Genomic DNA, 25962 nt, shown 5'->3' on the forward strand with positions numbered 1-25962 from the left:
AGTTGGTAAATCATCTTTCTCGGACAATACAACAGCCAAAATGTTACGAGGAGCTAAGCGTCCTCTGTCGACATCAGGAATCTTAACTAAAACGTTCTGCCCAATTTCAATTTTTGGGAAATTGGAACAACTTTGCTGTAACATTTCTGTTGCTTGCTTTTTTAAACATGCAATACTATGAGATCGATGTTGATTTATTGATTTTAATCGGATTTCGTTGTTCCTAAAATGAAACATATAATAATAATAATAAGCAATGTAAATTCTCTGCGTTTTTTTAGGTTACCTCAACAATTCTTCCTCAACATCACTGTTTTGAAATTCTGAATCTGATTTTTCAGATACTACCTGTTCTATGTTTCTACCAACACTGCTTTCTAATCTATAAATGTCGTCCTCATCGTGTAACTTCTCTACAATTTCAAACGGAAGATTTGAATCTTTTAAGCCATTAACAAGTGGGATGCCAAACATAGCCTCGTATGGAGTACGTTGGATGCCTCGGTGAAATGATCTATTCTTTTTTAATTGCACAAATCTTAGATCTTCTGCCCACTTAGTTGTCTCATTTTCCTGCATCGAAGTAATTAAAATGTCTCTTACATCTTGGTTCGCTCTCTCGATGGACCCTTGGCTTTGAGAATGACGTGGTTTACCATGAATTATTTTCGCTTGAAACATATCTGCAAGGCTAGTAATTACTTGATTCACAAATTCTCTGCCATTGTCACTATGAAGCAAGCAAGGTGCCCCGACTATGCAAAAAATATCCCGATTGTATCATTTTTTCGTCATGTGACGTAACAGCTTTAGACATATGCCGATATGTCTAAATAAATCAGCCACGGGCCGAATTCGTCATCTGCCTCCAACATATATAATAGAATATTGTAGTCCTTATCGAGATTTCAATATCCTGATTTACTTCCCTTTCTAGTAAAAATGTTTGGGTTGGGTGTCTAGGCGATACTATTTTAGTCTAAAGTGCGTATTTATTACCTTTTATTACCAAATTACCTTTTCCTAGGTTGAACTAGTTGATCCAACACGCGTTTATCAAGACAAATTGGTTTGACCTAGGAAAAACTAGTTTAGCCTGAAATCGGGTTTGACAAGTAACAGATACACGTCTAAAGAGAGATCGAAGTTTAATGATAATCGAAAGTTCATGCAAACGTTGTTTTATTGATTTAATATGATTCTATCAATTCCAAAGCCGCCTAATATAAGTACTATTGGTTTAGTGCTAAAAACTACCTTATTAAAGCTACTCTTATTAATTGCAAGAAAATGCGTTACATGGTAATTTAACAAATGCAGTCTTCACTATGGTTATCCTGTCAGCCATGTACAAGTAGAAGTAGATTACACTATCCACGACTTATGCAACTGGAGCAAAGCATAAGCGACATTATGCACAACACCAAGATTTAATTGATAACACAGAACGTTTTTATTTGCAATAAAAAAATAGGGTATAACAGTACACATTTCTGTCAATATCTTCAATCAAATGGTATACTTATCTGCATAACACTACATAACGACGAGGAATATTGAAAGACAGGTTTCTAATTTCGACATACATATAACGATTTAATATGAGGCGTTCTTATAGTTTTCACACAAATATCTATTATGTTAATAGTAAATAAATGATTTTCAAAACCTATACATATTTGTATTTAAAAGATTTCCATGGAGTGAAAAGATTTACTTGGGCCATTCTCATTCAGTAAACCTTTTCTGATTAGTAAATGATTTTCGTGTATGTCAAAAATATTTGACAATAATGTTCAAGATTGTATTACATAATGAAGTTAAATTATTAGGTCAGCACGTTTTTTGTTAGAGTTTCTCAACGGAGGTTGTTCATCAGTTCAAAAGTCACCATTGTAGCTTGAATCACCGTCGAAAAATAACTCTTTCTGGCAACCAATCCATATTGTAACAATTATACTGATATAGCAACATTACATAATATACCCCATTATAATATAACTTTAAATCTAAAATTATAAGTTCCTTTTATACAAATGAAAGAGTTGAAGTAGTTAAAATTGATGTAAAACTTTGTTACAATCGTAAATTTTTTTTGAAAGGTTAATAATCTCATGAACCATGAAAATAAAGAAAAGATAAAAAGAATGCAAAATTCATCCCTCTGGTAATAACATCTTACAATTCGTAATTAGAGAAAATAGCGACTTGGCAGTTCGCATCGTCGACTAAAACGACATCGAGGGAGATATTTCGTTGGGGAGGCGTCGCGACGCGTCGGCATAGCGTCGGGACGCTGCGTGGATTTGAACAGTAGTATCACCGAGGCCTCCACCGATGCCTGGTGCTCCCTAAAGCGAACGCAGGAAGTGAACGCGAATAACACCCCCTCATATACAATCGAAAAATACTAAAATACAAAACCCTGTTTGAAACTTCACTGCGGGCAGTTTTTCAGTTGGATATCAAAAGAAATATAGTCGGTATTCGAATAACGGAATAGTTTTACAAAACTTCAAAAGAACTTTTATCATCGCATTCAGTGCTGCTTTTAAGTGATCGTCGCTCAGTGCTTTTTTTTGTTTTTACGTTAGTCGCGAAATTTTAGAGTTTACAAAACTGAAAAACAAGAAAGTGTGGGGAAGTTGACGTGCTTAAAGCGTTTAGGTGAGTTGTTGATACGTGAGTAAATTGCATATTGCGTTTCGATAAAATCTATGTACTTTGCGCTTCCCGCCGCTGCAAACAGATATCGGGTAATTGATTGTCAAATATGATTGAATCTATGCAGAGGTTGCGATATTAGCATAAAATACAAATTTATTTATTTTAATTTTATACATTTTAAAAGTTAAATATCTCCCAAGGATGGTTTCAATGAACACAATTAAGAAAGTCGTTAAGGTTATTAAAAAAGTCGTAGTTTGGAATTAATTTGAAAAGATATAAAACTGATAAAACTTTGCAAAGATTACTGTTAATGAAGATACTAAAATATTAATATTTCATAAAAGAAACGACTGATATGAAATGAGCCTTCCATCATTTGAACCAACTTTGATCTCGTTAAAAGAGATGAAATAGATTCAAATTATTTTTTTGTAGTTGATGCACAAATAACAAGAATGACAAATCAAAAGTCAAACATGTCGACACTGCTCATTTTCATTTCACAGCAGCTCAAATAAAAAATATATATACATGGGAAACATTTTCTATAATTTATAATATTAAAAAATAAAAGATAAAGTTTCTGTTTAGAATGTAATACATTTATTATCTTTGTGCAGTGGCGAGAATTAAACCATTCATGCCAACCTTTGACGCACCTATAAATTCTCTCATTGTGAAACTGTCTGGAGCGACGTGAACCACCGAGACAACGGCTTTAGATTGATTGTCAACCTGTATGTCATAACAACAGAATAAGAAGCCCATATAAATTTTTTTAAAAAGTTTTCAATTATTTTGTCATCCAAACTTAGGTGCTCATTAATCATTATGAATACTTGGGCATTGCATTAAATGCCTAGATCTAGGTTGGCAACAAAACTCAAACTATATTGTTTCTTTGTGTTATGCTAATTATTCATTCACTAACTAAATATAGGGGTGTGGTGGGCTATGACCCAACCTAACATTTGATGTATGTCTTATGCCAGTGATGTTCACTAATTTTTGATCAAGATCGACTTTTTAAGTAAATGTCTTGCCAAGATCGACCGAAGGGTTTAAAATCTTTTTTTACATTTTAAAGCTAACCTTCTTTCTTTGGCTTTGATGCCCAGATATAGATATTTCAGATTCGTGATTTTTGTTGGCGATCGACTCAAAATGGCTTCACGATCCACGTTATGGACACCACTGTCTTATACTAACAATAAGTTGAAACCTATGATTTTCAATGTACAGGATGGTTCAAATTAGTTGTCCGAATAGGCTATCTCGAAAACTATAAGAGTTAGAAAAAAAGTACCTTACACGTCTCGATCTCTTTTTTTAAATAAATTCCAATGTCGAAAACCTCAAATCGCTATCGTCTTTTGTTTTTCCCCTAGAGGCCAAAATTAAAAATATCGTAAAACCAGCAAGTGCAATTATCTTGGTTATTATTATAGGTGGAGTATTATAACTCAGACGTTATATGGACACTTTCTCACAGAGAGTTTGATGACGTAACTAAAAAAATTTTTTCGGTTTTAAATTTTGAGATATTGTGACAATTTCCGTTTTTTAAAAAAAGAGATCGAGACATGTAAGCTACTTTTTTTCTAACTCTTATAGTTTCCGAGATAGCCTATTCGGACATCGAATTTGAACCACCCTGTCTATTTAAGCTCAGCATATGACTATAAAATTTAGTTTTTAAATTAAGAATTACATATTGAGTCACGTTACGTGTTGATTGAGAGATTATGTATTAATTTTTTTAATATTACATGCACTGAGGGAAATTATTCTTCTCTCGACTCTCAAGAAAAATTTATTCTTGAATGTGTTTCTTAGAAACAGTATAAGATACTCTATAGAAATATTATCGAATGAAGTATGTCATATTCTTAGCATCGAAGAATATCAATTTTTTGTATCAAAAAATTCATTGTTGCGTCAATAATTTATAACACTGAAATGAAAAATTATACAAGATTGTTGTTACATGAATAAGTTTTTCTAAAAAGAAAGATACGTTATTCTTGACATAAGAAATCTATTCTCGATACGAAAATGGGATTGTTGACGCAACACTAAGATACTCTTTTTCAAGATTATTGATTTACTTTCACTAAGAATTCGTTTTCTTGAGAATCAAGAATATTTGCATACTTGCTTTGAGAATATGTGGTTTTTCTTCACTCAACAAAATGATCTTATGGATATACAAGAATATGATAAGCTTGAGCCAAGAGTAATAATCTTCGTTCAAGAATATATTTCTCTCTGTATGGTAACATGTAACTTATCACAAGCTTTTTATAAGATAGAAAGATTTCGACATCAAGCGGGACGGGTTTGTGCAGTTACGCTTCAGTTACAGATGTTGAATAATATAATATTATTGTTACTCGGGTACTTTATTAACCCTTCGGTGGTGACGTCCCCATTTATAATACAAATGGTCATGACAGTCTTATAGACGGTATAGTTTCTTAATTCATTTAATCGGTTTCTATTATTATTATTGCTGCCGGGCTGAGGGGAGCTATTAGATATAACTGAAGCCCTCTAAAGGTTTAGGGCAAATGTAGATCCTTGATGAACCTTAGTATTGCTCCAAGGTCTTGTTCCTTTATGTCGGTAGCTGTTAGGCTAACTTTACAGAAAATTTTGTGTTTTAGGCAGCCACCGGCGACGCATTCACACAGTATATGTTCAGCAGTCTCTGACTCGTCGTTGCAAAGTCGACAAATTTGATCCTGTGCTTGTCCAATGTGGAAGAGGTAGTATTTTAGGGGCGCATGGCCGACCAGGTAGCCTGAGAGCGACCTTAGATCCTCTTTGTTGACGCATAAAACCTCTTTGGTTTTGTTTTGCGACAGAGTTATCATACTCTTCGCCTGTCTGTGATCTGGAAATTCTTTCCAGTGTATGGCTATCTTTGTGGCCACGCAACTATTGATTGCCTATTTTAAGTGGCTTTTTTGTAGTCCACAACTGGGTTGGGGTCGAATAAAGAATGTCCTCGCTGCCTCTTTGGCCAGCTTCTCCGTCTTTTCATTACCCTCAACGTTTTTGTGACCTGGAACCCACCATAGGGTAATATCATTACCCCTAGCGAGTTCTCTCGTCTTCTAGCGGTGCGAATTCACATGTGTAAACCTGAACTGCCTTTAGGGCGGTTTAGTTTATAGCAAGAGCTTGAAAAATAGTTATGTCCGACCTGAGGAGCAATTTAATGCGGTTATTTGGTCCACTAATGCTCATACCTACTCCGGATCCAACTGTCGTTGAAGCATCGATGTACCAGGCAAGGGCTCACCCTTCGTCCAATCATCCTTGCTTCTAAAAGTGATGTTATACGGCTGGTCGAAATTATATTCTATTGGTCTATAAGGTCTGTTTTAATTTTAATCAAGTGGTTTAGACATGTGTCCTTAAGGTATTCGAGGTATCCTCTGAGGTAACCCTGCATCAACTTGAGTAAAGAGCATGTTTTCAATGATAAGGCACTTAAAGCTGCCTCCTTTTGTATGCATAAATGAAGTGGTGTGAAACCGAGTAGAGCTTCAAGAGCAGCCGTTGGACAAGATTTAATTGCACCCGTTATGTTAAGATATGATAACTGCTGGATTTGTGCCAGCATATCCCCGTATCGTGAATCCATTTTTTGTTAAGGTGTCATCAAGTCATCAATTACCAGGCATCACAGAACAGGTGCAAGCACTCCCCTTGAGGACATTCTCTAAGTGCCTTAATAGACAACGACTCGCCTCGGTAATATAATCGGTTTATATTACTTTTAATATGATATGGAGTAATATCCGTTATTACTCAACGGTTTGGTATGCAGGATGATTCTCAACCTATACGCAAAAACTTGGCGATCACGGTAGCCAGGCCATTGGACCACCTCGACCTATCTATCATCCAGGAAACAGATTATCTAGGTGTCGCCGGTTATATTGGATAGCTAGGAAACTAAGAAATATTTACTACCAGTTATTTCACCTATTAGTCATTATTTCTCTTGAGGAATGTTATTTCCTCATGAAGGTATGATTTCCCAAGTTTATGCGTGTAGGTTGATAGTCATCCTGTATAAAAGCAACTATATTTAATACAGGAACATTGTATAATAAAAAATGTATAGCTGAAACAATCAGAAGTAACACAAATATGACTTGTTTCTAAATCTGACGTAATCCTTTATTGGTGTTATTGGTGGTGTGGTGCTTAGAAACAATAAAATCATTAAAATTGTATAATAATTTAATAAAATAAAAAGAATATTATCTAAATAGTTCTCTTGTAACATATAATAAAATTCTTATTCCTAAATGTAACTACAACCTAATAATTTAACCTTACGATTTTCGCTTAATTGAAGACTCACTGCACATAACAGTTACGTGTTCTATGTATAAAAATGTCTTATATGTTTTACAATAGTATTTACTTTTTCTATTTTTTTTTTGAACCGCAACGCGTACACCTATCAACTCGTCCGACACTTCTATGTTTCTCAAGTTGTTCTTTCAGTAGTTCTATATAACATATCTCACAAATTCTTAGACACAAAGATTTCGGTAAATATATCCAGTTAGCACGTACTCTCAGTTGAGCATCCGTCAAGCTCAATGCAAAATTTCAGAAGAAATTCAAAAATATCAGTTGAGAATTTATTCCAGATATTTTGAGTAAACTATGTAATACGGTCTGGTAATACCGGTAATACCTTTTGGTGGTTCTTGCACAATTTTATAGTTAGAAGAAATATGGTCCACAACATTTACTCTACATTTTGTTCTATTGTAATCAATAATTATATCTGGCTTACCAATTTCTCGTTCAATTTTATCTTCATCTTGACAGGTTGTATCCTAGTCCCGATATTGTCGAATCGAAGAAATCGTAAAAAGATTTCTGATGTTCTTGGTTTCAAAAAGATCTTCTGCTTTCAAATTTCTTTGGTCTCCTTGACTTCGCGTCAGAAAAAACGACAGGTAGTTTCAAGCGGATAATGTTTTTTGCCCTTGTTCTTATATTTCTGGGCGGAAGATGTTTTCTAACACAAGAGAGAGCTTTCTTGTTTCAAACTAATACAACTGGGGTGTTAGTACTTTTGCATTAAAGAATAATCAGTTTAATGAAAGCTACATACCTCTTTGAAGACCAAGTTCATATATACTCATATAACCATATATAAAACTGCTCTATAGACAAAAACAATATCCACACACAATTTCGCAGCACGTGATGAGATCAATGTCGCAGGATTACGTTCATAGTTGTTTGTACTACCTCCACACTCAGTACATAAGAGGTAATCTAAAAGGGAGAATATATACAAGCGCTTGCCTTGCGTCGACGGCACTATATTTAGAGAGGATTTTTAACAAGTAGTCAAAGGAGGCACAAATTACTTCGCACTTACTTCGTTTCGCAAATAGTTTTAAAAAGAGAGTATGTCGCATCACAAAGACGACTATTTTCATTAACATTTGGTTCAAAGTTAAAATTACCAATGAAAAAATTCGCAATGTTGGAGACATGTGTGGTACCAAAGTCGAATAGGTATGCGGTAGCATAACATTTTTTCGATAGCATGGAGATCTTTTGAAAGTCTTTGAGCACTTTATCATACAGACGTTTATTGACGACTTTATAGGTGAAATCATTGTTTATACTAGTTAACCAGACTAGTTAAAAAAATTATATTTCTAACAAAAGTAGAAATGTATTTAGGAATTATGTCACATTCAAAAAGTTAAATCACTATTTGCTATCAGTACCTTTGTTAAAGGATCTGTAAAAGATGTTACCACAGACATTAAACGACATTGAAATAACTTACTGAATGTTGGATTTCACTTATATTACTCGTTGAATCAGCATGATTACTTTCTAATTCTAATTTAGCAAGTGAATGTGAGAAGTGTAAATCTAGCAGAATTTCGAACTTTTAAGGAAGTCAAAGAATTTCTTTTAAGGCTGAACTATTAGAAGAAATTATAGATTAGGTATGTATTTTTTTTTGAATCATGATTCAAAAATACATAATCCATAGAAGAAATTAGGAAATTAAAATATCTATGTTAGTCACAAAAACTAAATGTTTATTTTGCCACCAAGAGTTCCACAATCAAGCACGGGGTAATTATTTACATGTAGCATCTATTAAAATCATCAATTTTGAAATTTTGGGCCTTCCAGTCTAAGAAGAATTCTTGTCAAATTTAATTGTATTTCGTATAAGATCGCAGTCACAAATGATCTTTCAAAAATGGACGAAAAAGAACTTGTAGATTCCAGTTCATTGCAAAAAATTTGCAATACATCGTTACATATGGGACGGCTTCTTTTGAGAGCAAAAATATTTTGGAAGCATTATCAAGACACAAAAGAGATTTTTATGTCAATGACTTGGAATGATTTGGAATAAATACCAAATATTTTTTATGCATTTTTCATCGAGTTGACAAAATGGAATATGTTTATCCAATTTCTTCAAAAAACATTGTCAGTTCCTTACCACCTAACATCTTAGGTATCTAGAAAAATCATAGCATGTTACCAGATACCTCAAATATTCGATCCTTTCAATCTGCTTAGTACTACAATAAAAACACTTATTTTCTTTAAGATAATGAGAAGCAATGATCTCTTGTGAAGAAACCATTTCTTAACCCAACAATCCTTGAAATTCTTGATTTCTTGGGTCTCCTGGGACATCACTTCACGTGGAAATTCATTCAGAAATAATTGAACACTGAAATTATAAGCAGTGATCTACACTCAACTTGCTCGTGTTTCTATAAAAAAATCTATTGACAGATGATGGAATATTAAATTTATATAGATCTGTTGGATGCGCTGCAACGCCGATTTGTGGGATTTCTGGCAAGTAAATTTAGGGGTTTGGTTCCCTCGCAATGCAGATGTTTTGCCACTGATATTGGTTTCTTGTATAAACTAGTTAATGGGTATGTCGATACGCCGAAAATTTTATCTCATATATTCCGCAGTACCAAAGTCGTGACTGTTTGGTGTTTAGGATACCTCCATCAGCATCTAACGCATATACCGGCTTCTAAGAATTCAGGATCTTTTGATAAGTATTGTAACAGCATTGATATTTTTTATTCCACTCCATTTATGTTTAAAAGATGTATTTCTTCGCGTTTTGGGTAATATTATTCCTTTCGTTTTTTTTTGTTGTATAATTTTCGTTATTGTATTGCAATGACTTATTTTTATTTTTTTTTGTAAACTAAACAATATGTTTTAGTGGGCGCTGTTTTAGTGGGTTCATCCTGTTAGCGTCCGAAGAAATAAATAAAGAATGCACACTAATTTTAAAAGACAACTGAAGCTTTCGAGTATCTTATCAATATAAAGTTATACAGGCTGATTCAAAAAACCGCTGACAGACTTCTAGGGCAGGTAATACATCAAAAATTAAGATGAAAAGTCTTAATATACATGGGGTCGCAAATGCCTCCTTAACGAGATATAATGGATCAAAGTTTCTTTAAAATTAAACATTATCTGCAATAACAAGTTTTTTTTTAAATATTTTCAACGCCACTGCTAATTTTGTCAAACGGGCAGTATTTTCGTGTAAATTGATCAATTGGTCTCTTACAAAACTTTAATAAAAGCAACAGTTTTTGATTGGATTAACAAATTTTCTACAAACGTGTTTTTCTTAAAAACTATTGCTTTGATCAAAGTTTTGTAAGAGACCAATTGATAGATAATTGAATTTACACGCGTAGAGAACAATGGCGTAGACAATATTTTTTAAAAAGTGCTTTTTATTGCAGATAATGTTTAATTTTAAAGAAAATTTGATCCGCTATATCTCGCCAAGGAGGCATTTGCGACCCCATGTATATAAAGACTATTCATCTTAATTTTTCATGTATTATCTACTCCAGAAGTCTGTCAGTGGTTTTTGAATCACCCTGTATAATAATATATGGTGTAATACCTAAACATTTATCATGATTATGGGTATAAAATCATATCTTTGGGAGTTATAGAAATGAAGGCATTATATTTAGAGTGTTGAAGAAGAATTACATTTGCTGTAAATGATTCTTATTCCATCTTCATATCTGATTTCCTTTTTGAGCTATGATTTTTTAAATTTTTTCCTCATTAACCGAACAGAGTAAGATTAGTAAAATCATTAGGACGAACCGTCTCAGAATCAATTCCCCATTGAATAACGCTCCGCATTTATTCATAATGATTGGCATAAACAAATTACACATATTCTTAATCTACATCAACTCATTTCGCCATGTTGAAGAGACAATATTTAACACGGCGTCTTGATTCATGTGATTATCGGTGACTTCAACATAAATTCACCCAAAAAGAGGTAAAACAGCCAAGTACTGGTACTGGTACTATGTCAAAATTTGTCCAGATAGAAACACCTCCAACGTATGTTATGGCCAACAATTCCAATTCTACTCCTGATCTAGTCTTTTGTACCAAGAATATAAGATACCTAATCATCTTTGTGGAAGTTATTCCTGACCTGTATTTGGGTAGGAATACCTATTCATATTGATCAGAAGATCCATATCAATGCTACTACTAGTGTACCTAAATCAGCTGCAATTACAATAAAAGACTATAAGCTTTCCTACATGGCGAAAGTCAACAAAGCAATGAAAGAATTCATAAGAGCAAATCAAATAATCACGCCTGCACTGTTAACAGATTCAACGACCACCTTAAGAAATCGGTAGTCGCAGTAAGCCCATCATCCTCTATTAACTATAACTTTCCTCTGCCGCCGTTTATTATAAACTTATCAAAGAAAAAAGAATATTATATCGTGAATTTATTTCGTTGATAAAATAATTATTCGGGAGACGAATAATAAAAGAAATTTAAATCATCATATCTCCGAAACTAAATGAGAGAGGACATTGAAATACTGTTTTAATTGCAATTTTAATCACTACTTATATATATCTGATAATTATTATCTTACTACTAAAAATCTCGTCGTAATAAGAAAGAGAGAACAAATGTTATATTCGGAGGTAACAAACAATCTTTCAAAAACATTCAAATATAATAATAATAACATACTAACATAATAATATAACATAAATATAACACATTTCCAAAAATAGAGCTACCAACCTTGGTGTTTCGAAATATTTGATAGTAGAATGTCACTTGATTACTGTGGGAGTGATGGTGTGACTCAGGAGTGGTAAACAGATGTTTTAAGGGGTTTAATGGAAAATTTTTGACAACTTTAGTGTATAAAACTTGTAAGCGAGAAACTGGTTGTTACTAGGAATACGTAATCGTAAATTGTAACTTCTAGGAAGTACTTAGATCTTCTCAGCATGTTATGACGGATAATCGATGCGTATTCGATGTTTGGTCATAGCGCGTTATAAATGTGTATAGCGTATTCAGTTGATAATCCACGACCTCTCAATATTATGGATCTAAAATGTTTGGCGCGGTTCTTGATTTTCCTCTTTACTTTCATGACGTGAGCAGAGAATTTAAGGGCTTTGTCAAGAGTTACTACTAGATATTTGTAGATTGACGTGGGAGAAATGATGGACGATTGAATTATTATTTCTGGAGAAGGTACATGATTTGAGAGGAATGGAAAAAAAACAAAAGTATAGATGTCCGGACCATGCGAGGACCAATGTTGTGTCATCGGCGAAGACAATGCAAATTGTAATGTTTTTCCAAATGGACCGCAAATAGTCCCCCTTCTTTTGAAAAGAATTATTTTAATGAAAACAACATTACTAAATTTTATAATAACTTGTTTTTTTATTAAATTGAAAAAAATTTAAATATTTAAACAGAATTGTCGAATTATCTCAGGGTTAAAAGGCAGGTTCTGGTAATACTGTCAAGACAAACATGTGCACAACTTAAGGTGCAATCAAATTGAGATGTTGTCGACAAAATTAACAAAATATACTGATTATATAAACAAATATTCTAAATTAGTTGATTCGAAGTAATATTTATCAACTCGGATATGTTATGGTCTTAAACAACTCGTCAAATATTAAATTAATTAGGAAATTGTAATAGTAATCTCAAAATTAATATTGAACTTATCAAGAACTTCTCTTATTGAAGGTAAGAAGAGTTTTTTTTTTTAAATGTATCAACAAAAACAATAAATTATAAAAAAAAATAACTTAGCCAATTTGTTTCTATGGGAACCTTGGAGGTCAAACTTAGAATAATATTTTCTTCGTGACAGGAACAGTTGGATTCAGGATTGAGAACCAATTTTTCTCTTCACTAGTGATGATGGTTTCTACCAGAAACGGAACCAATTGCTTTACTTGATCAGGAGCGAATTTAATCATTTCTTCGAAATTATTGAACAGGAACGGATATAGTTTTTTTAACTCGTTGACACGTTGATTTAATTAATTTTCAACAGAGCAAAAAAAATGTGTGTGTTTCTTTAGACAACAGGAAGCACCCTCTTTTTGTTGATAAATTCCGTTTTTCGGATGTTAAATTTCCAAATAACCTCTCCTGATTGGTTAAATTTATGGATTTGGAATTTGTGTCTTAGTTTTTTCAATGTAGCCAACTTTGACATTTGAAATGTCTCTAATTCAATTTGTCAAATTATTATTTAAATTTTTAAAATTGTTTATAATTATGCGTGATATTTCGTAATTTTGATGCTCTTTTAAATCAATTTTCAAATATCCATTCATTTTCTTCTGATCTCAACGATAAATTTTTCAATATGTTCAAATTAATTTTGTAAATTTTCATCCAAATTTCATTATTCCATACAAATATTAATTATTTTCTTTGTTAACCAAGTTAAGTTTATCGTTCTAAATAGGTTTGATCCGGGTAGATAAAGATTTAAATAAATAATTTTGAAAAATTTAAATTGAGGTTATCTAATATCGAATCTTTAAAATTACTTCGCATCGACTTTACAACTTTACAGTGATAGTTTAGGATTAGAACATTAAAGAACAATAAAATGTACCGAAATTCACTAGCGTATAGTATCTAACATTATTTTATAATTGTTTAAAAAAAACTCTTCTACGATCAATACGATAATCAAACAAGACTAAACTACTGGTAATCGGTTATTATTACAATATATGTCCAGCTTGAATACATCTGGGTTATCGATGTATATATCATGGCAGAAGATATTATATAAAGATGGTGAAATTGGAGATCCTTGTGGAAGGCTTTGTTGTAGGGGGAAGCTGCGATAGTAAAGGTTTTCCAGTTTTACGAGTAAAGATCATTCTAAAAGTAATTGTTTAATTATGTTTAGGATATACATAGTACGAAATTTTCAGCATATTTAGCTTATATAAGAGGCTTTTATACCACATCGAATAGATAGTCTTCCAAACATCCAAGAACACTGCAGCAGATTAACGTTTTCGGTAGCGGACCACGTGGAAGTTCGAAATCAGAATCGGCAGAGGATGAGATGTTGATCTCACGGTTGGAAACCGAATTGATACGATGGTAGCTTCTTTGAGACTATAGCCAGCAGCCTATTCTTAAGGTGTGATTCAAACAGTTTTCCTATTACTGGCTGTAGTGAAATGCTGTAGTGAGTTTGCTGGGTCGGATAGAAAAAACTCCTTTTTGGGGATACAGATAATAATGGTCGTCTATTGTTTATTGTCCTCGTGTTGTTAACGTAAGGTAGTCAGCACACAAATCAACCATTTTTTGAGTATCAGAATGTTTAGAACTATAACTGGGATCAATAATCTTCTCAGTAATCTTGTGTTTCTTGAGATTTTTGGTATTTGGACAATTTGCGAAGTTTTTCCTTTTGCTTTGGTTGATGCTGTCGCAGGCTTCCATGTATCTTTCGCTTCGGTGTTGCTGTACTAGCTTTTGAATGTATTAATTAAAGCCGTTAAACCTTTTCTTCAGTTCAAATATCCCCAACGAGATAAATAAAAGAATTTAATTGATCGTAGTTGATTTAATTGATAAAATATTTATTCGGGAGACGATCTTTTTATAAAAAGAAACTGCTTTATTTTATAGTAATATTTCGATCAGTTTATTTCAATCTTCCTCAGAGTATAATTAAACTACAAAAGCAACCAATCTAAAAATAACAATCTTACAATAAAGGTTAATTACTTACAAATTGTGTTTCTTAAGAAAATAACATAATAAAACCATAAAACATTTATAACAAAATAATTTATATAAATTATTTTTATTTTTATCTAGGTCAAAAAGATATGAATAAACGTTGCTCAAATTTTCTGTATCAAATTTCGAGGCTTTCAACTTCCAAAAGAAAATGTAGTGTTTTTACTCGATGTAGTTAATCTGTTTACTAATCGAAAAGTGATAGAGAATTTATGGAGTTTGTGAATGGGATAAAGAAACTTTCCTAACAGGCTTGAAGTTGCTTTCTGATGCTTCCATGTTTACTTTTCAAAATAAAACATATCATCAAATTTCAGGAGTACCAATGGGTCACCTATTAGCCTGATTCTGTCTTTAATGGTGATGGATTATTGTGTGGATGAAATTTTACAAACTAATGATTTACAATTAACATTCATAAGGAAATATGTGGACGATTTGATTTTGTTGTAAATATAAATGATAAACAAGTATAGTAGCTTAATGCAATAAAAGTTACATAGTTATTAAAAAAAGACATGGTAACTATATATGTACATGGTAACAAAACAATAGTAAATAAACATTAGATAATAATAAAATTAATGTTAATTAATAATAATATTAATAATTAAATAATAATAATTATATATTATTATTTAATATATTATTTATATTATTTATTATTATTATATTTTAATTTTATAATATATATATATTTTTCTATGATTAGATCCAGAGACAATTAGATCTTACCAGATCTTACTACCAAGTGGTGTGAAAATTTACTACTACATAAATAGAAATCACAATAGGTTATGGTCCTAAAGAAATAACCGGAGGTGTACGGTAGAGCAAAAAGAACAAAAAAAAGGATAAAGTGAAGAGAAAACGGTTAAGTAAAATGAAGGGAAATACTTGTCATATAAAATTGAAAAATAAAGATAATTGGAGTTTGTGGAAGTTCCAAACAACAATTCTGTTAAAAACGTACGGGTACAGAGAAATACGAAGAAAATTTAAAAAAAATGGAGAATCAGAGACGTAAAAGCACAAGGAATACTAGTGGAAAGAATGGAGGAAGCTTCAATGACACACATCTTAAGCTGTGAAAATCCACATAAAATGTGGCAAAAATTACTCTCAGTTTACGAACATAAATCTGAAATGAGTTTACATTTAGTAAGACAGAAATTCTTTAATACTAAATATGAAGGAGAAAGCATGTCAGTTTTTCTAGCGAAGTTGGAGGAAATTGCTAGCCAATTAAAACAGATAGGACTAATTTCCGACCAAATGTTAATGATAAAGGTGATCATGTCGTTGCCAGAACAGTACAAACATTTTGTATCTGCATGGGAGTCAGTTCCATCGAACAATCAATCAATATGTGAATTAACATCACGGTTGTTGATTGAGGAGCAAAGAATAAAAAGCGATCACATGTGTTGTCAGGGAGCAAAGAAAATAAAAATTGGAGATGGAAATTTCTTAGATGCTACAGCAGTAGGAAGAATTCGGTTAAAGGCATTTAATGGAAAGAATTGGGAAATGATAGATTTGAAAAATGTTTTGTATGTACCATGTTTGAAGGTAAATCTATTTTCTTTGGGAATTGCACTGTCGAAAGGATATAAAATGACATCAGATGAAAAAATATGTAAATTTACTAAAGATAACATAGTTGTTGCGATAGCATTAACAGATGGAAAGCTGTATCGAATGAAATTTGAACATGTAGATTTTAGATATAGAGCAACTGTAGGAGTCACTGTAGATACCTTACAAGGATGGCATAAACGACTTGCACACCAATCAAAGACATATACGAGAGATTTGTTAAAGCGCCATAACATCAATTATGAAGATTCAGAATTTTTTTGTGAAGGTTGTATTGAAGGAAAGCAACATAGAAATCCACATCCAAGAAGTGAAAGTAGAATGAAGTTTCCAGGTGAATTGGTGCATGTAGATCTCTGCGGACCAATAGAACAACAATCGTTAAACACTCGTCTTTCAATGTTATTAAAAGACGATTCAAATTTTAGAACATTATATTTCTTAAAACACAAATACGAAGTGAAAGAAAAGTTAATCGATTTTATAAAGAAAGCAGAAAACGATATTGGAAAAAATAAAAATAATAAGGACGGACAATGGTTTAAAATTTACATGTAAAGAAGTTCAGGAAATTTTAACGAAACACGGAATCAGACACCAAAGAACAATACCATACACACCAACAGAATGTTAGGGCTGAACGACAAATGAGAACTTTGGTAGAAGCGACAAGGACAATGCTGAAAGAAAAAAAATATTGAAAAATGTTTTTGGGCTGAAACAGTGAACACCGCAGCCTAAACCTACTGTGAACAGATCAGGGAAAACTACAATAAACAATAACACACCTTATCAATTATGGTTTAATAAATAATTCGACTTGGAAAATTTTAAAATATTTGGAACTGAAGGATACATACATGTCCCGAAAGAAAAAAGAAGAAAATGGGATAGTAAAAGTAACAGGTCTTATTCATGGGATATGAAGAGGATACGAAAGGATACAGGGTTTATTGTCAAGAAACGAAACGAATCGAAGTTGCTAGAGACATCATTTTCAAACCAGACGTTCAAAATAAAAGTATTGAAAATCAAGAAAAGAAAGAATACGGGTACATAAAAGAAGATTCGACAGAGGAAAAAGGAGAAAAAGTAAATGAAGAAGAAGTGATTGGAGAAGAAGTTAATGGAGAAGAAGTGAATGAAGAAGAAGTGAATGGACAGAAAAAAAGCGAAGAAGGAAAATCAGAGCAAGTGCAAGAATAAGGAGAATGCCAGAAAAATTTAAAGATTTTGTATTGCTAAACTATGAAGAAGCTTTAAGAGACATGACCAAAAAATATTGTCGAGCAAATGGATTTTTAGAGTAAAGGAAGATGGAACATTTAATGCGAGACTAGTTGTTAGAAGGTTTGAACAAGATTTCAGAAATCTAACAGATGAAATTTTTAGTCCGGTAATAAGTTCTAATGCTATAAGAACTTTGTTTGCAATTGCAGCAGCAAAATCTAGTTACCTAGTTAAATTCGATATAAAAACAGCATTGTTATACGGAACCCTTGATGAAGTTGTATATATGCAAATACCGCAACAATATAGTGACAATAAAGAAGAAAAAGTATGTAAATTAAAAAGAGCTCTATATGGTTTGAGACAAGCACCACTAAAATGGAACACGACGTTCACAAAAATATTACAAGAAATAGGTTTACAACTGTTAAAATCTGAACAATGTATGTTTAAGAACAATGATGGGACAATAATATTAGGTATTTACGTTGATGATGGTATCAAATGAAAAAAACCGAATTCAGGAAATAATAGAAACATTAAACGAAATCTTTATAAGAAAAACATGGAAGAAACCAGAAGCTTTCTTGGTCAAAATCTAAAAATAATAAATAACGAATTAAAACTATATCAAAATGATTTAATTGAAAAAATAATCATGAAATCGATGAAAACGAATCCTTAAGTATCTAAATACAAATAAAAATTTTGGCATCAAATATCGAGTAAATACGGGCTTAGAAAATCTAGAAATAAACGCGTATTGTGATGCAGATTACGCAAATTGTGTTGATTCTCGAAGAAATATATCCGGATTCATAATAATGGTTAATGATGGACCTATAAGTTGGAGTGCTAGGAAGCAGTCAATCGTTGCGCTATCTACAACCGAAGCAGAGTACGTCGCAGCAGCTGAATGCTGTAAAGAAATCATGTATCTAAAAGGATTAATAGAAGAAATTATCGGAAGGGAAGTAGAACCCACACTATTTATGGACAACAGAAGCGCAATGAGTCTAATAAAAAGTGGTATAATAACTAAGCGTAGTAAACAGATTGATGTGAGATACCATTACATTAAGGAAATTATTAATGAACACAAAATTACGTTAAAGTTTTGTAATAGTGAAAATAACATAAGCGACATTTTCACTAAATCGCTCGAAAAAGTTAAGTTTGAATTTTTTAGGGCAAAAATTTTATGCTCTGTCTAAAATACTTATTTATCGTTTACGGGCGGATGTTGTAAATATAAATCATAAACAAGTATAGTAGCTTAATGAAACAAAAGTTACATAGTTATTAAAAAAAGACATGGTAACTATTTGTGTGCATAGTAACAAAATATCAGTAAATAAACATTAGATCTTACCAGATCTTACTACCAAGTGGTGTGAAAATTTACTACTACATAAATAGAAATCAGAATAGATTTTAGCTTTTAAAGAAGATAACATTTTATATGTGTTTAACAAATTTCATCCTAACATTCGTTTTACGATCGAAAGGAAAAACAACAAAAGTATTCCGTATTTGGATACCATGATGATTAGAGATGCAAAAAACCAAATTATTTTTGATTGGTATAGAAAACCAACATATTCTGGTAGATATGTAAATTTTCATTCCAACTACACATTCAAACATAAAATTGCTACGGTGCTTACTTTAAAACATAGAATATGTACTATAGTCGAACCACAGTTTAAAGACAAAATCTAAAAATTTTACGTAATATGTTTGAAAATAATGGTTATCCAAGACAACTCCTTAATAAATTACTATTTTCCACTAATTTACAATATAACATCAGTAAAAATTTTAACACTTCAACACAATTAAAATAATATAAAAAAATTCCTTATATCTCCGGATTGACAGAATTACTTCGAATACATTTAAAACGGGATAATTTGATATTCATCAATATTTACTCAAATAAATTAAATATTTCTCAACTTTAAAAGATAAAACAGAAAAATTCTTAGAGTTGGAACTTATATACTGCATTACTTGTAAAGATTGTAATGATAAATACATTGGACAAACTAAATAATGGTTAAAAAATAGAGAGTTAATAAACACAAAAGTGACGTTAAATTAAAAAAAACTCATGTGCTGAAAGCACGCTGTTGACCGTAACCATATTTTTGATTTTGAAACACAAACAATAATTTTGGACAAGGAATCTAATTATCACAATAGATTATTCCTGGAAATGTTTCATATTAACGCTGAAAATAACATTGTCATTTTCAAGTTAGATACAGAAAATTTGAGCAACATTTATTCATATCTTTTTGACCTAGATAAAAATAAATTTTTATTTGTGACGTACTCGATTGACGAGTACTGATTTGCTTATTTTAATACGGTTATCACATTTCACGTTTTATTTTTCAACTTGAAGTTTTCATTTTTGATGTGTATTGTATTGTGTTTTTAAAATGTTTACATCTCCAATTATTTTGTTATAAATGTTTTATGGTTTCATTATGTTATTTCCTTAAGAAACACAATTTGTAAGTAATTAACTTTTATTGTAAGATTGTTATTTTCGGATTGGTTGCTTTTGTATTTTAGTTATACTCCGAGGAAGATTGAAATAAACTGATCGAAATATTAGTATAAAATAAAGTAGTTTATTCTTATAAAAAGATCGTCTCCCGAATAATTATTTTATTAATTAAATCAATTACGATCGATTAATTTTTTTTATTTATCTCGTTGGAGATATCTGCGCTGAAGAGAAGGTTTAACGGCCTTAATTAATACATTCAAAGGCTAGTACAGCAACACCGAAGCGAAAGATACATGGAAGCCTGCGACAGCATCAACCAAAGCAACAGGAATAACTTCACAAATTGTCGAAATATCAAAAATCTCAAAAAACACAAGATTACTGAAGGGATTATTGATCCCAGTGATAGTTCTAGACATTCTGATACTCAAAAAAATGTTAATTTGCATGCTAACTACCTTGAAAATATATCAATATATTCCTTCACTGAAGATGCTTTATTCTGCGTTAACAACAAGAGGACAATAAATAATAGACGACTCATCAATCTGCTTTGTTGAGTGGGACCGAAACTACTGAGGACGCTTTTATACAAGAAGACAACTACTTCACCCTCTTAAGCATAAGCCAATCTTAAGAATCCTGGATCTAGACGTCCACTCTTACATCAGGAAAATATTGAATTTTTGTCTGGTAAGTCAACACTTCTCACAAGATTGGAACACCATTATTATCTGTATGCCCAAGAAAGAGTTCTCTCTATCCGACCCAGCAAACTCCTATTTCACTGCTGCCAGTAATAGGAAAACTCTTTGAATCACACCTTAAGAATAGGTAGCTGGCTATAGTTTCAAAGAAGCTACCATTGTATCAATTCGGTTTCCAACCGGGAAGATGTACATCTCATCCTCTGCCGATTCTGGTTTCGAACTTCCAGGTGGTCCACTACCGAAAACGTCAATCTGCTGCAGTGTTCTTGGATGTTTGGGAGACTATCGATTCGGTGTGGCACAAAAGTGTCTTATATAAGCTAAATATGCTGAAAATTTCTTACTATATCCTAAACATAATTAAACAATTACTTTCAGAACGCTCTTTACTCGTAAAACTGAAAAACCTTTACTATCGCAGTTTCTCCCTACAACAAAGCCTTCCACAAGGATCTCCAATTTCACCTTCTTTATACAATATCTTTTGCCATGATATATCGATATATACAACGATAACCCAGATGTATTTGAGCTGGACATATATGCATCGCTCTACGCCGATGACACAACTTGCAACTAGCATGGTCCGGACATCTATACTTTTGTTTTTTGTTCCATTCCTCTCAAATCATGCACCTTCTCCAGAAATAATAATCCAATCGTCCATCATTTCTCCCACATCAGTCTACAAATATCTATTAGTAACTCTTGACAAAGCCCTTAAATTCTTTGCGCACGTCATGAAAGTAAATAGGAAAATCAAGAACCGCGCCAAGCATTTTAGATCCATAACATTGAGAGGTCGCGGATTATCAACTGAATGCACTACACACATTTATAACGCGCTATGACCAAGCATCGAATACGCATCGATTATCCTTCATGACGTGCTGAGAAGATCTAAGTACTTCATAGAAGTTTAGAATTTACGATTACGTATTCCTAGTAACAACAAGTTTCTCGCTTAACTTGGCCAAAAATTTTCCATTAAACCCCTTAAAACATCTGTTTACCACTCCTGAGTCACACCATCACTCCCACAGTAATTAAGTGACATTCTACTAACAAATATTTCGACACGAATAATCCGAAGGTCCATGTAGGTAGCCCCTCCACATAACAAATCTTTATGCTAAGTATTGTACTAGTTTTTTACCCTAATGTACCACCAACGAAAAGTTTTGTACCCCTACGGTTTATAAACTATAACGTTTTTTATCATGTGGGCCGCCTACATTTCAGCCCCCGACTTTTTTGACAAAAACAAACCTTATAGTACACTAAAATATTGTACTAGTTTTGTACTTTAATGTACCGGTGAAAAAAAGTTTTGTACCCCAACGGTTTCCGAGAAACAACCCCTTTTATAAGGCGGGGGTTAACTGAAAGTTACATTCTGGCGATTTAGCATACAAACTTTTCATGTTCTGCGTGTTATAGTACTGTGCTAGTCTTGTACCTTACTGTATCGGTGAAAAATAGTTTTGTACCCCAACGGTTTCCGAGAAACAACTCCTTTTATAAGGCGGGGGTTGGCTGAAAGTTACATTCTGGCGATTTAGCATACAAACATGCCGTTTTCTGTGCGTTATAGTATTGTACTATTTTTTTACTTTCTCTATATAAGGAGAAAGTATTGGAACTATGTCTGTGTGTCTGTCTGTCTGTCGGTCTGTATGTCTGTAAGCAAGATAATTCGAAAACACGACAAACTACGTTGCTCAAATTTTATACAGGTTGTCCCGAAACCCAACGTCAAGCGGGCGCTGGGTGAGAGGCCAACCCATACCTGTTCTGGTAAAAATGAGAAAAAAATTCCATGTCTCTTAGTTAAGTGGTAATAGACATACTTTTGAAAATGTTAAAAATCGGTCCCGTACATCATATCTTTAGGTACTACGGTCAGATGTGTTCGCAATTTAATAGTGATTTTTTTAATAATGTATTCCTTGTGAGTCATGCTACTGTGAAAGTCACAAATCAAACAACAAAAGCCGTTAGTTTTGCAAAAAAATATATTAATTTGATTAAGTTCAGGTTGAAAGAATTTATGTCTATCAAGTTTGACACACGATTTCTAAAAAAAGGACTAGTACAACACCCTTGGCTAGTAATTTTAAAAGATGGCCTGTTTAGTCAAGTTTCCAAAATGGTACAACACTTTCCATTTTTGTTGTCATAAAAAATATTATTGTCTGTTTTTCTGCAAAAAACACGTTATTTAAAAAATTCATACTTTTGTATGTTATCTGTATTTACTTTTTATTTTCTCTTAACATTGTTGCAAGATGTGCCAGTCAATATCTACGAACTACAAAATATGGTTTCAACAAGATGGTAACCCTTATACCTTGCAAAAAGACTCTTTCAAATAAGGTTAACCTAAAGACAAAATTAAACAAACAAATTTATTTATTATTAATTTTATAGCATTATTTTCTTAAAACTAAGGCAAATGCTCAAATTATTTGCCATCGGCACTAATACAATCTCTGCATCGTCACAGAAAAGATCTTTTTACTAGTTGTGCAAATCTCTTTGCATTTATTTCTTCTGCTGCTGTATAAATATTGAGGCGCAGTTCGGCAAGATTTTCAATCGGTTTTTGATACATTGTTTCTTTTATGCAATCCTAATAAGAAAATCAAGTGGATTTAGACCCAGAGAATGAGGAGGCCACGTAATCGAACCATGACGCCCAATCCATCTTTTTGGGTATTCTATATGCAATCCCGTACAGGACAAGCATAATGAGCTGAGCAACCATCTTGTTGAAACCACATTTCTCTGTAGATATTGAGTGCCACATCTTCTAACAAAGTTGTCAAATCATTTTGGAGGAAATACAAATAACATACGAAAGTATGAATTTTTTAAATAACCCGTTTTTTGCAGAAAAACAGGCAATAATATTTTTTAGGAAAAGAAAAATGGCAATTGTTATACCATTTTGGAATCTTGACTAAACAGGCCATCTTTTAAAATAACGTGCCAAGGGTGTTGTACTACTCCTTTGTTTAGATATCGTGTGTCAAACTTAATAGACATAAATTCCTTCAACCTTAACTCAATCAAACTAATAGTCTTTTTGCAAAACTGACGGCTTTTGTTGTTCGATTTGTGACTGCTATAGTAGCATGGTTCATGAGGAATACATTATTAAAAAAATAACTATTAAATTGCGAACATTTCAGACTGTAGTACCTAAAGATATGATGTACGGGAACAATTTTTAACATTTTCAAAAATATGTCTATTGCCACTTAACTAAGGAACATAGAATTTTTTTCTTATTTTTACCAGAACAGGTATGAGTTGCCACTCACCCGGTGCCCGCTTGACGTTGAGTTTCGGGACAGCCTGTATACGCCAATTAGAGCAAAAAAGTAAGTCTGTATCAACATTTGAGCGAAATTGGCTAACCGGAAGTGTAACTTTGCCTAAACACATGTCCGATCTTTTTCATATAAAGTATGTTTTTTGATCAAGCTATTTGGTTCATATTTGGTACAGATTCGGAAGTGATAATTTACCTAAGCACCCGATCGATTACGAAAAAGTCCCGGGGAGACTCCCGATTTTTTGTTGATGTACTAGTATTTTATTTATTTTTGAATTAACTGATATTTTGCGAGGAGAAATTAATTTTAAATCGAAAATAAAGTTTAATTTTTGTTCTGATCGGCAGTCGTTCTTAAGATATTGATAATTTGTAGTAACAATTGATAAGGTTTAATATGGGATGTCGGGCAGTATCATCATAAAGTATGCAATATCACACCGTATGTAGTATTCCGATAGGCAACAGAGATAGGTATCAGAAACAAATTAAATTTTCTTAATTATTCAAATTATTCAATATTTTATAGTAATTATTAGTACATAATTTGATGGAATAAATGTACTGTGTAGAAGCTACTTTTTTTATGTTTTGTGTACAAACACTACAACGTTGAATCTATTCAAGTTTTCTGTAATCTGTTACATTTTATAGACCTATTTTTCACCGGTACATTAAGTTACAAGTATGTATGCTAGATCGCCTGAATGTGACTTTCAGCCAGCCTCCGCCTTATAAAAGGGGTTGTTTCTCGCAAACCGTTGGGGTACAAATCTATTTTTCACCGGTACATTAAGGTACAAAACTAGTACAATACTATAACACACAGGAAATAGCAAGTTTGTACGGTAAATCACCAGAATGTAACTTTCAGCCAGCCCCCGCCTTATAAAAGGGGTTGTTTCTCGGAAACCGTTGGGGTAAAAAATGTCGGGGGCTGACATGTAGGCAGCCCCCCATCACAAAAAACGTTATAGCTTACAAACCGTAGGGGTACAAAACTAGTACAATACTTTAGCATAAAGATTTTTTATTTTTTGGTATGTCGGGGGGCTGCATGAATGGACCTATAATCCGACAATGTCAATGATTTCGGACAGAAAGACCAAGGTCGATAGCTCTATTTTTGGAAATGTATTATATTTATGTTATATTATTATGTTAGTATGTTATTATTATTATATTTGCATGTTTTTGTAAGATTGTTTGTTACCTCCGAAAATAAAATTTGTTCTCTCTTTCATATTACGACGAGATTTTTGGTAGTAAGATAATAATTTCTTTTATTATCAATGATAATTTATCATTCAATCTGCAATACAATGCTTTAATTTTAAAAAAATCGTGTCATTGATATTTATAGGAATGAAGGAATTATATTTAGTATGTTGAAATAGAATCAAATTTACTGTAAAATGATTCTTATTTTATCTTAATATCTCAACCAGTTTTTGGATATGGTCGTACATTATGATAATCGATAAATCGTGATCACGTTCAACTCTTTTAAATTCTAGTTGGTAAGAATAGACACAAGAACAAGCGCAAAAAGAGAGACGGGAAGAAAATAGAAATCCTAAGCGAAATTTTTGTTTTTTTTAATTTTTAAATTGTAGATTGAAATAAAATTAAAATGATTCTGAAAGAAATAAGATATTATTACCCCAAATCTTTTTTTTTTTTTAATTTTATGACAACCACACTTTTAAAGTATTAGT

At 32.4% G+C, this 25962-nt stretch overlaps 1 protein-coding gene across 1 annotated transcript in view; it reads left to right on the top strand.

Annotated features, from left to right (window-relative positions):
• Positions 1 to 2337: 2337 nt before the first annotated feature.
• The window catches only part of LOC111420405 (Cyclic nucleotide-gated ion channel subunit A), a 220483-nt gene continuing 196858 nt past the window's right edge, over positions 2338 to 25962 (top strand). Inside the window, exon 1 of the mRNA XM_071198171.1 lies at positions 2338 to 2667. The gene's annotated coding sequence lies outside the window, so the exon portion shown is untranslated. The remainder of the gene's footprint in view (positions 2668 to 25962) is intronic.

The sequence above is a fragment of the Onthophagus taurus genome, chromosome 1 (assembly GCF_036711975.1).
Source record: "Onthophagus taurus isolate NC chromosome 1, IU_Otau_3.0, whole genome shotgun sequence".
Lineage (NCBI taxonomy): Eukaryota > Metazoa > Arthropoda > Insecta > Coleoptera > Scarabaeidae > Onthophagus > Onthophagus taurus.